Here is a 9379-nt window from a genome sequence, read left to right as displayed (position 1 = left end):
ACACAAACAAGGAGGGAACTTATGACATTTTTAAAAGACCTGCTCCCAAAAGTCTTTATTTCTATGTGCTCTACACACTTACCTGTGTTTTCATCTACTTTCTCTCTTGTCCTTACATGAAATACTCCAATTTACTTTAAACCCATCTTATAAATAAGAACAAGTCTGAATAATAAGAATCTGCAATCTCCTGTAAACGAGTTGCTTAATAGTCATATAGATGATAATCACCTAATAGGTAAAAATCCCACTTGCAAGACAACTGACTTTCTCAAATGCAACTTGCACTTATCTAAAAGGTTTATTGTGGTTTCATTTTAAAAATCTCTTTATCTCCCTACTACCCTTCTTTCCCATGATACCTATAAATATACTGCTATCCGTAAAGAGAATGTTGCTACTGGAATTATCAAGAACACAAACAGTGTCAGCAATTGTTTACCTGTACAAAAGAAGGAATTTTGCCTTCAGTTCGAGTCTCCAATTAAAGTTAGCGCTCAAAGAGGACAATTTGGTATATCCGATCACTCCACTTTTCAATGCTGAAGTGTATCTTTAAAATGTCCATGAAAAGTTTCTGATCCTTAAGGTGAGATTCTCTGAGTAGTTTCTTTAAAAGTCACTGAAAAACTGAATCTGATTTCTTCAGAAAACATAAATCCATTCTGCAGGAATATTCAACAAGCTTATTTTTCTTCCAGTGTTTGCTAAAACTAAAACAGTATTTTTTTTTTTTTTTCATAAGCTTTACTACTGTTCTTAGGTAAGGTCTGGCTAAAATGGCAGAAAAGGGTTTGATGAGACTCCCTAGAAGACATCAGGAGCTCAGCTCTCAATTCACAGCCACTGAACTTGCCAATACAGTTGGGCAATCCCAATTCTACAGTAAAGCACCCGGAGAACTATGGTGAGAGGTGCTAAATTGTATTACTATTGAAGTAACATTAAGCAACAGATTTGCCACCAAGTTTTCATTCATGGAACAAGTTAAATCCCTTCTTTCAGAGGATGCCTCCCGCACACAGCCCTCAGAGCTTCACAGCCATGGTGCAAGAAACAAAGTCTAACAGACTTGGGCATTACCACGGTTCACCAAAATCAGTCTTCATCGTGAAAACAAGCAAGCAAGCACTGATGATGGTTCTCCATGATGATGTAAAAAGATTTTCTTCCCCCCACCCCTTCTCACCCCCAAGAACTAGGTAGCATTACTGTTTCTGGAGGATAACGCTGGGCAAGCTTCTCCCTTCCCCATCACCCGGCCATCGCTCAGAGGGAAAATCCTCATTTCAAGTACTCTCGGGACACTACACTTTCCTTTCACAGCTCCACCCCAGCTGGCTGCTAGTCTTGCTTTTTCTCCCAACCCTAACATTTCTGTGCTAATGTAATAGTTCCTTCGCTACTTTCCCAAATTTTAGTAAGCAAAATAATGTTTTATGAGGCAACCTCTAAGTTTTGGAAACTAGAACTAATCAGTACCCAGCAGGGCAAATTAAGAGGAAGATACGTCCTGAACCACTATGTACTTGAACAGAACACAAAGCCAATAGTCTTTAACTCCATGTCCTGTGCCATAGTGAGGCTTAAGAGAGCTTTGGGGCTTCTAAATAGACCAGCTAGTTTCCAAATCTTTTGGTATATTTTGGAACAGAGAAAGTCTTGTCCAGTTCAGCCCACTATCAAAAAGTGATTCAAATGATTTCTCTGGCAATCGTAAGTTTTTGACTAGTTTTGAGCCTTAGCCCATTAAGTACCAAATTATTCTGAGACTTTTTACTGCTTCTGCACAAATTAAAAATTCCAAGAGCTAAACAAGCAGAAATGGGTTCATATGGGTTCGTACAGAGGGACGCACACAGGAAAATGAAATATTGACTGCCTTTTTCTCCCCAAATCCCACTCTTTACTTTAGAACTCTAGCTGCTCTTCTATCTCAATTTCATCTCCTTTTCATTGAGAATTAGTTTGTATTAATTATCAAACATGTACTAGTATAATATTATTAATGATAAACAGAAATCCCTGCATATATCTATCTAAAGTAAAGATTTTTAAGATATCGGTCAATACTACTAGATACGAAGGAGAAATAGTAGCACACAGCTGGCACAAGCAGCTCTAGACAAACTCAGACAGTGATAGATTTTAGAGAAAAAAAAAAAAAGGGGAATCTCCACAGGTTGAGACACAGGATGGTAATGAGGCATGTATTACCAGATGTGCTCTAAGCAGCCTTGTGGCAGAGCTCCAACAAGACTGACATGCAAAGGCTTTCAGCCTTTGAAATAAACTATTACAGAAAATTGCTTGGAGTTAATTGGTAAAACCGTGTCAGGAGGAAGACAATCAAGAGAAGGCTAAGCTCAAGAGGTAGTCCTTGATGGAGCAGGAACAAGGAACCTTCAGCTGTTTGAACACATCTCAAGACCATGCTTGCTGGCCCGGCAGAAGAAGGGCCGGCGACGGGAGACAGATGAGAACGATGGAGCAGATACGATAGAGACCCTGAACAGAAAAGAGCATTAGACAGCACACAGCCTGTTTCTATGGTTGTTTGTACGTTATGGGGAATAGGGGCTAAAGGGAAACATTCTCTATGCCTATTTGTAGTTTTGTCTGTTTACTTTTCCTTACCGATTTGGGAAAGTGGGCACAGCTACAGGAATAAATGGTGAAATGAATAGATTATATTCGAGTTTGGTTATCAAGTAATTTCCACCAGCAAAGTCTTTCTGCTGACAACACTTGAGTCAGAAAGAACCTGGAGAGCTTTTCAGGATCTAGGTTGAATAGATAAGCTGGGCAGTTAGAAGACATATATAAAGATCAAAACATAAAGCCACTATAGTTCATACAGTTCTCAATCTGATTTGACAATTCTTTGGAAGGAATAAACGTGGGATCTCACAACACCATTTTTACTGCAAGTTTTTCAAAGCTAGAATCACACCTGAAAGATTTGGCAGACAAAAAGCAAGTGCTGAATCCCTCTTCTGAGTGACTGAATACGGCTTAGAAGCAAAGTTCCCCTTTATTTCAGACTGACTGCCAGGCACACTTGAGCACCTCCTTTCCAAACCACCGCTGCAGAAGAGGCCAAAGGGATGAGAAAGGAGGGGAAGACTTTCTGCTGCATACTCACAACAGAAGCAGATTTCCCTATAACTTTCACAACGAGAGGGGGGGTCCTGTGACACGGCCTTACTGAATGGCCCATGTGGGATGTGATTCTATTGCTCTCGGCATCACCACCATCAGAATTCATCTGCATTGCTTCTACTCAACATGCTGTCCTATCTCACTACAGGGAAGCACAGTCAGCAGTGCAAGGAACTGCTTGTTATCTTCAAGAGGCATGGGCAAAAGCCGAATGATGGACCTGGTTGTATCATTTATACAGTTGTTCAATTACACAATGCTGATCAGACAGAATTAGATGAAAGACAAAGCAGGCCTCAGTCAACCTGTCTTTCTTCAGGGTTTTATGAATAGCAGAAATAGTTTTGTTAAGGATTTCCTGAAGCTGGACCAAACGGAAAAGAAGGAAGTAAATTGATGCTTCCTGGTCAAGCCCTGATCTAATTCAAGTATGAATTTCTGTCTCTTAACAGACTTTTTGTATATTGTTTTCTAGGTTTTGGAATAATAACAGACACCAGATTCCTATAGGAGAAAAAGAAAAAAAATGAAGAATGAAATTAAAGTCCCCAACAGGTGTAAGAGTATTATATTTCTATGCCATTTCTCAGGTTACCATTTGGAGCATTTTTGTATCACAAAGCTACCTACCTACTTATTATTGCCTTTTTTTCTCTGCTGCTACAGGTATTCCTTTTCGCCATTTTCAGTATTTATATTACTTAAATTGAGCTCCTTCCTTTTCCCAAGAAAACCACTGAAAAAGAAGGTAAGCTGCCTAATACTTCAAACCAACCCCGCTTTTACAAGCTGTCATTAACTATTCACCACTTGGCTCCCAACGTAGCAGGAACTGCTTGTTCTTTTTCCACAATTTAGGATTATGCACACTATCTCCCAGTGAGGAAGAAGGATCATTTCAGCTCAAAACTGTATGTTTCTGGATTTACATGTCTTTCCCTCGGAAGATGGGTTACTATCTGGGCTTTCAGTCATAATTCCCGGAATGACTTGGTGACCATCTCAGAATCATTTCATTATTTACAGATATTCACAAGCAGCTGGCAGGAAAAGATCTTTAAAAATGTATCTATGAGGTAAGGCTAGTATGTTCCTCTTGAGATTTCAAACAGATATCCAGTATCCAGTGGCAGGATAAACATGAGGAGTTGCTGAATGTACCTACTTGGTTCTTGTTTAAAGTGTGGCAGTGAACAGATAGACATAGAATAGTTCAGTTGGAAGGGACCTACAAGAATCCTCTAGTCCAGCATAATCATAAAGTCTGTGTTGTCCAAACATCATCTACTCCAAAAAGGAACAGTACAACTGCATTACCTGTCCTACAAAAAAAGAAAAGAAAGCATGGTCCAAGGCGAAGGCCACTGGCACTAAAAAAATGTCTCTTCTTGTTTCCACCATTAATTGACTCCCAGTAAACCAACAGCTGAGTTACTCTTCCTGCTGCTCTCCTTTAGTTTGCTTATGTAGAACCTAATGTGTAGACTGCCTCTGCATCCAACACTGTCTGTTCCCTTTCAGATGAGAACCAAAAATGTACTATTAAATACCATCACAAGCCCAAAACCTGACACACCTGCAATTCTTATCTTTTACTCTCTTTTCCCATAACGATGTGTCAGTGACATCCTGGGGACTTTTCTCTCCTGAGAAAAGGTCATATCTAGGGGCTTGCTATTCTCAGTGCTGTGGTCAATACCACTTGTACGATGCTATTTTTAGAAGTGATTTCTGGCTGTGTGCTTGAAAATACAAGGATTATCTTGGACAAGACATTTAACCATTCTGTACCTCAGCGTCCATACGTAGAGGAAATTGCTGTAATCTCAAAATTAATGAGAACTGTGCCTCAGTCCCCATTTGCCAAACCTATCTTTAAATCCTGGGGTCTATTTCCCCAAGGCACAGCCTGAAGACCCTATGAGTACATGCTAGCCACAATGCTTATAAATTACAAAACCAGATATAACTAACATGATGCCACGGGGGTGGGGGAGTAAAATGAAAAATCATCAAACCAACCACTGAAGCATAGATAACGCAGGGTTTGCCACTCTTCTCATTTGTAATTGCACCGGCAGTCAGAACACTGCTGTGTGCAGAGCATCGTGTTTCCTCTCTGCTCCTAGGGCAAGAGTCAGATTTTTCTCAGTGTGATGTCAGGTTTCCAGAAGCAGTGTTACCCAAGCTGCCAGCCTCAAGGACAAGAAGTTAAACAAGAGCATAAATGTCACTCTACAGGGAGCCTGTATGTTTTCCAAGCTAGAATTTAAACTGAAAGGCTGTAGGAAGCAGACCCCCATCAAGGCCAAAGATTAAAATATAATCACTTCCATACGTGCTCTGTGTATAATATTGCCTGGCATCAAGTTACCTCTGGAATGAGATTTCTCAATTAGCGAAATAGCTTTTCCTGGCAAGCTAAGCATTACTGCGTTCTTTCAGAAGCTTCTTTCTTAGCATGAGCAAAATGATACATTATCAAAGTAAATTCCTTATTCATTAACTCCAAACTGAAAATTCCCTCATAATGCAGCTTTTCACAGAGGACTATATGACAGAAACCATGCAATGGAAACACACTGCTTCAGAGTTGCGTAGCACAAGCAGCCTATAAACAAGGCTGAGTTATCACTGAAAACCTTCACAGACACCAACACTCATCTCCAGCCAAAATCAAGGAATCACATCTCTGTGGGATGTGTTGATTTCTATTCACCATTAACAAGCTTTTCCCATCTTGAAAGTAGGCTTCTCCCTGACCTCCCTCACCTTTACCCCTAGTCTCCAAGAACTGGCATACACAAGTTTCTTCAGCTGCTGTAAAGGGCTCCCATAAAGATCAACTCCCCTTAGCTGGTAAGGATTCGCATCACCTTTTCATGAAAAGGCTCTCTTTGCTCATCCTTCATTTCCATTTTCTTACTGGCTTCCTAATGAAGTCTTCTCTGTGTTCGGTGCCAGCCCATGCACGTCCTCTGAATTCCCCTCACACATCTCTTTCTGCTCCCTTAATTCCTCCCAGCATATTCTTTTTGGAGACTTCTCCTCCTCATGAATATTTCAGCAGACTTTTTTGTCTGAGTTACTGTGTGATGCATTAGTTGAACTACTCCATTTTCATTAGTTTATTGTTTACCATAACCTTCTTTTCCTATAATTTCTAATGAAATCTTTGCTGCCTCCTCCCCTCCCCACACATTGCACTCAGAACAAAAGAAGAGAGCAGAAGCAAGAGAGATGGTCACATTAATTTCTTTTGATACTGTTTTCCATTTTAGCAGGAAAATCCCCGCCACACCGGCGACACAAGAAAACAATCTGATTTTACCCATGGATTATTTAAACCTGGAAACGATGTATCACAAAATAAGGCAGGATGGAAATGTGTAAGTGGGTCCTCATAGACTCCTAGGGCAAAGCTGACTAAGCTTCAGCAAATGAAATAGAAAACACTAAAGCTGTTTTGCTGCTGGCCCCTGTGGATAACAACAGGCCCCCTGTGCAAATCCGCTGGCTTGATATAGGAGTTACTCTATACAGCACAAGCTTCAATTCTGCACCCTACTGCTTGTGCAGGTGTTGGAGTTTATAGACAGGGAACTCTCCTCCCTCGTTTCCTCGGCCATTTGCTCATCCAGTTCAGCATCTGTCACTGTGCTTTCCAGCTTGATACAACTGTAATTTTCCCACTTAATTCAGAAAAATCTAACAGCTGCGATTCAGAAAGCAGGCTCACCTTAAGGAAGCATCTGAACTAAGCAGAACTGCGAGCAGGTGTTCATTTCAGTCTTATCACCCTCAGCGCACGCATCTTCTCATTTTCTTTCTCTAGCTGAGAGGGGGTGGCAAAGGAAGGCAGAAGCATCCCCATTTCCACAATTTTTTTTTTATTTTTTTTTTTTTTTTTTTGTTACAGTGATAAATCTTCCAGGAGATTAAAAATTCTACTGATGGATTTGAAAGTAGCTGCTGCTGATCTGCTTTTGCAAAAAAGGACACATCTTTCAAGTACGAATAAAAATGCAATGGAAGGAAGGTGGAAAAGGAATGCCTCTGTACCTCCAACTTTCAAAAGTTAATAAGAAATGTGATAATATAACCTCAAAGCTATATTTGACCCAATTCTACTTTGAAATCCCCTCAGCCAAAACACCCATGGCTTCTTAATTGGCATTCACATATGGTCACCACACTGACTGCAAGGGCAAAAGGTCAGGGATATTTCTATGTAGAGTCAACTCTTGAGCTCAGCTGCTCTGATCTCAGGAGGTTCCTGAGGAACAGGAGCATCAATAACCTAACAGGGCCCAAAACCCAGTGTCCTGCTGCCTGGGGAAACGTGGACCATACGTAAGTGTCGGCAGGGAAAAAGAAAAGCGATAACTCTGAAGTCAAGGGCTGATACGCTTCTTATTTCAGTGCCAGAATGATCTCACCTTCTTCCTCAGCTTAGCAGAAAGCAGATGTTCAGCATTTGCTACTGTGCAAGTGGCGAAAAGGCCCAACAAGGCTGTGTTCTTCTCTGTTTCACAGCCAGTTTTCATTAGACAAACAAGAAAATAATCAAAATACTTCCAAAATTAACGATTGCTGCTGACAAAAAAATGGAGGTATTCTTCTCTTGAAAGAAAGCTTAACAGGGCCTTCCTTGGGGTTTTTTTTTTTTTGTTAGTAGGGGAAGGAGGAAAAGAATGTAAGCCAAAACCCACGTGAATGTCAACTATATTTCTATATCTTTGTAAACATTAAATCCCAACACCTTGGACAGGCATTCCTTCTATTTATTCTGTTGATAGGGCACTGGAACAGGAAACTGAAGTTGCTTGCCTGTGGTGATATTACTGGTATCAGTAAGGGAACCGCATTCCATCCCTGTCCTCCCACCTTCTGAGTCACGTATGGCCCCAGGAGGAGCCACCACACTGCCAACAGCAACCGAGCTGTACAAGTCCCACAATGAGCTGCCACAGAAAAAAGGGAAAGGATCTTCTTCACCATGCATTTTTAAGTCTGTTACATTATGCAGGTTGTCCAGATGGCTCGTCAGCAGCACTTTGCCTCATCTCCTTTGCAATTAGAAATCCTGAGAGCTGGTAAGTCTGACAGACCACAGATATTTCACAGGAATCAGTACAATTTATCTCAGGAAGCTCACAGTTTGTTTTTGCGTTCAGAGACCTCTCAGGTGAAATCTCTGTTTTTGAAGGATTTGCAACAAACAGTTACAAGATTTAATACTTAAATTTGCATCACTGTCAGAGGCAAAGCAACCTCCTCAGTTACATATTGTGTAAACAGAAAGTGCTTAACTAGTAAGACTTGTAGCCTCAACAGACATGTTCAGTTCCACCAGTGCCCAGTCAGGTGTTACCGCACCTCTTCAAGCACCAGCTCTGTTCCACCTTTTCCTAGAGCTCAGAAATTAAAACAGTCACTAAGAACATAGGTGATCCAAGGACAAGAAGGTCTTGTCAAGTCCTACCTCTGCTAAGGAGTGTACTAAAGTCAAGGGAGAAGGTTTTCTGGAGTAGGATGAACTCAGTCCCACCTACTAAAACAACTCCACTGTGCCTGAATTACAATTTCCACACCCCCCGCCCCCCTCAGGCCAAGGAGAGGAACAAGAATGACCTTTCGGCTTAAAGACCTGAACCTCTTAGCAAGAAGATGTAGCCTGCTCCAATGACAGAGGGACTTAAACGTGCAGGCTTGTGAATCCCAGTTACTATGCGCAACATCTGGGTATCCAAGACCTGGAAAGGACAAGTCCTAAGCCAGACTCAGCTGTAGTGCTTTTTACTGGATAGTTTAGGTGATATCCACCCATCCTCAAACTCCACATATTTGGGGTCTTTTGGCATCCTATTTTTAGCTGTCCAACTTTGCAGGCATCAAACATGAATCCCAGCTACAGATTCTACTAGATAACAAGATGAATAAGGAAGCAGAGTGCCAGAGTTCAACAGTAGACTTCGCTTATACAATCTTTGATAATTTTGGAAAACTTAAAAGCCAAAGATTAAATTTTTAATTAAGAATAATAAATTTTGTTCAAAGTTTTTTTTAATTAACTTGAACATTTTGATGTTGTCAATAACCACCACTTTCAGTTTCTTCACCAGCCTGATTTTGTTTTAGTGCAGAAAAGGAAAAAATAGTACTATGATTCAGAATAAGAAAAAATTAAATTGTTAGCTTGGCTTCAGGCAAGTCA

Source organism: Accipiter gentilis, chromosome 15, assembly GCF_929443795.1.
Source record: "Accipiter gentilis chromosome 15, bAccGen1.1, whole genome shotgun sequence".
Classification (NCBI taxonomy): domain Eukaryota; kingdom Metazoa; phylum Chordata; class Aves; order Accipitriformes; family Accipitridae; genus Astur; species Astur gentilis.
The sequence above is the reverse complement of the archived record's forward strand: the minus strand, read 5'-3'. Positions refer to the sequence as shown.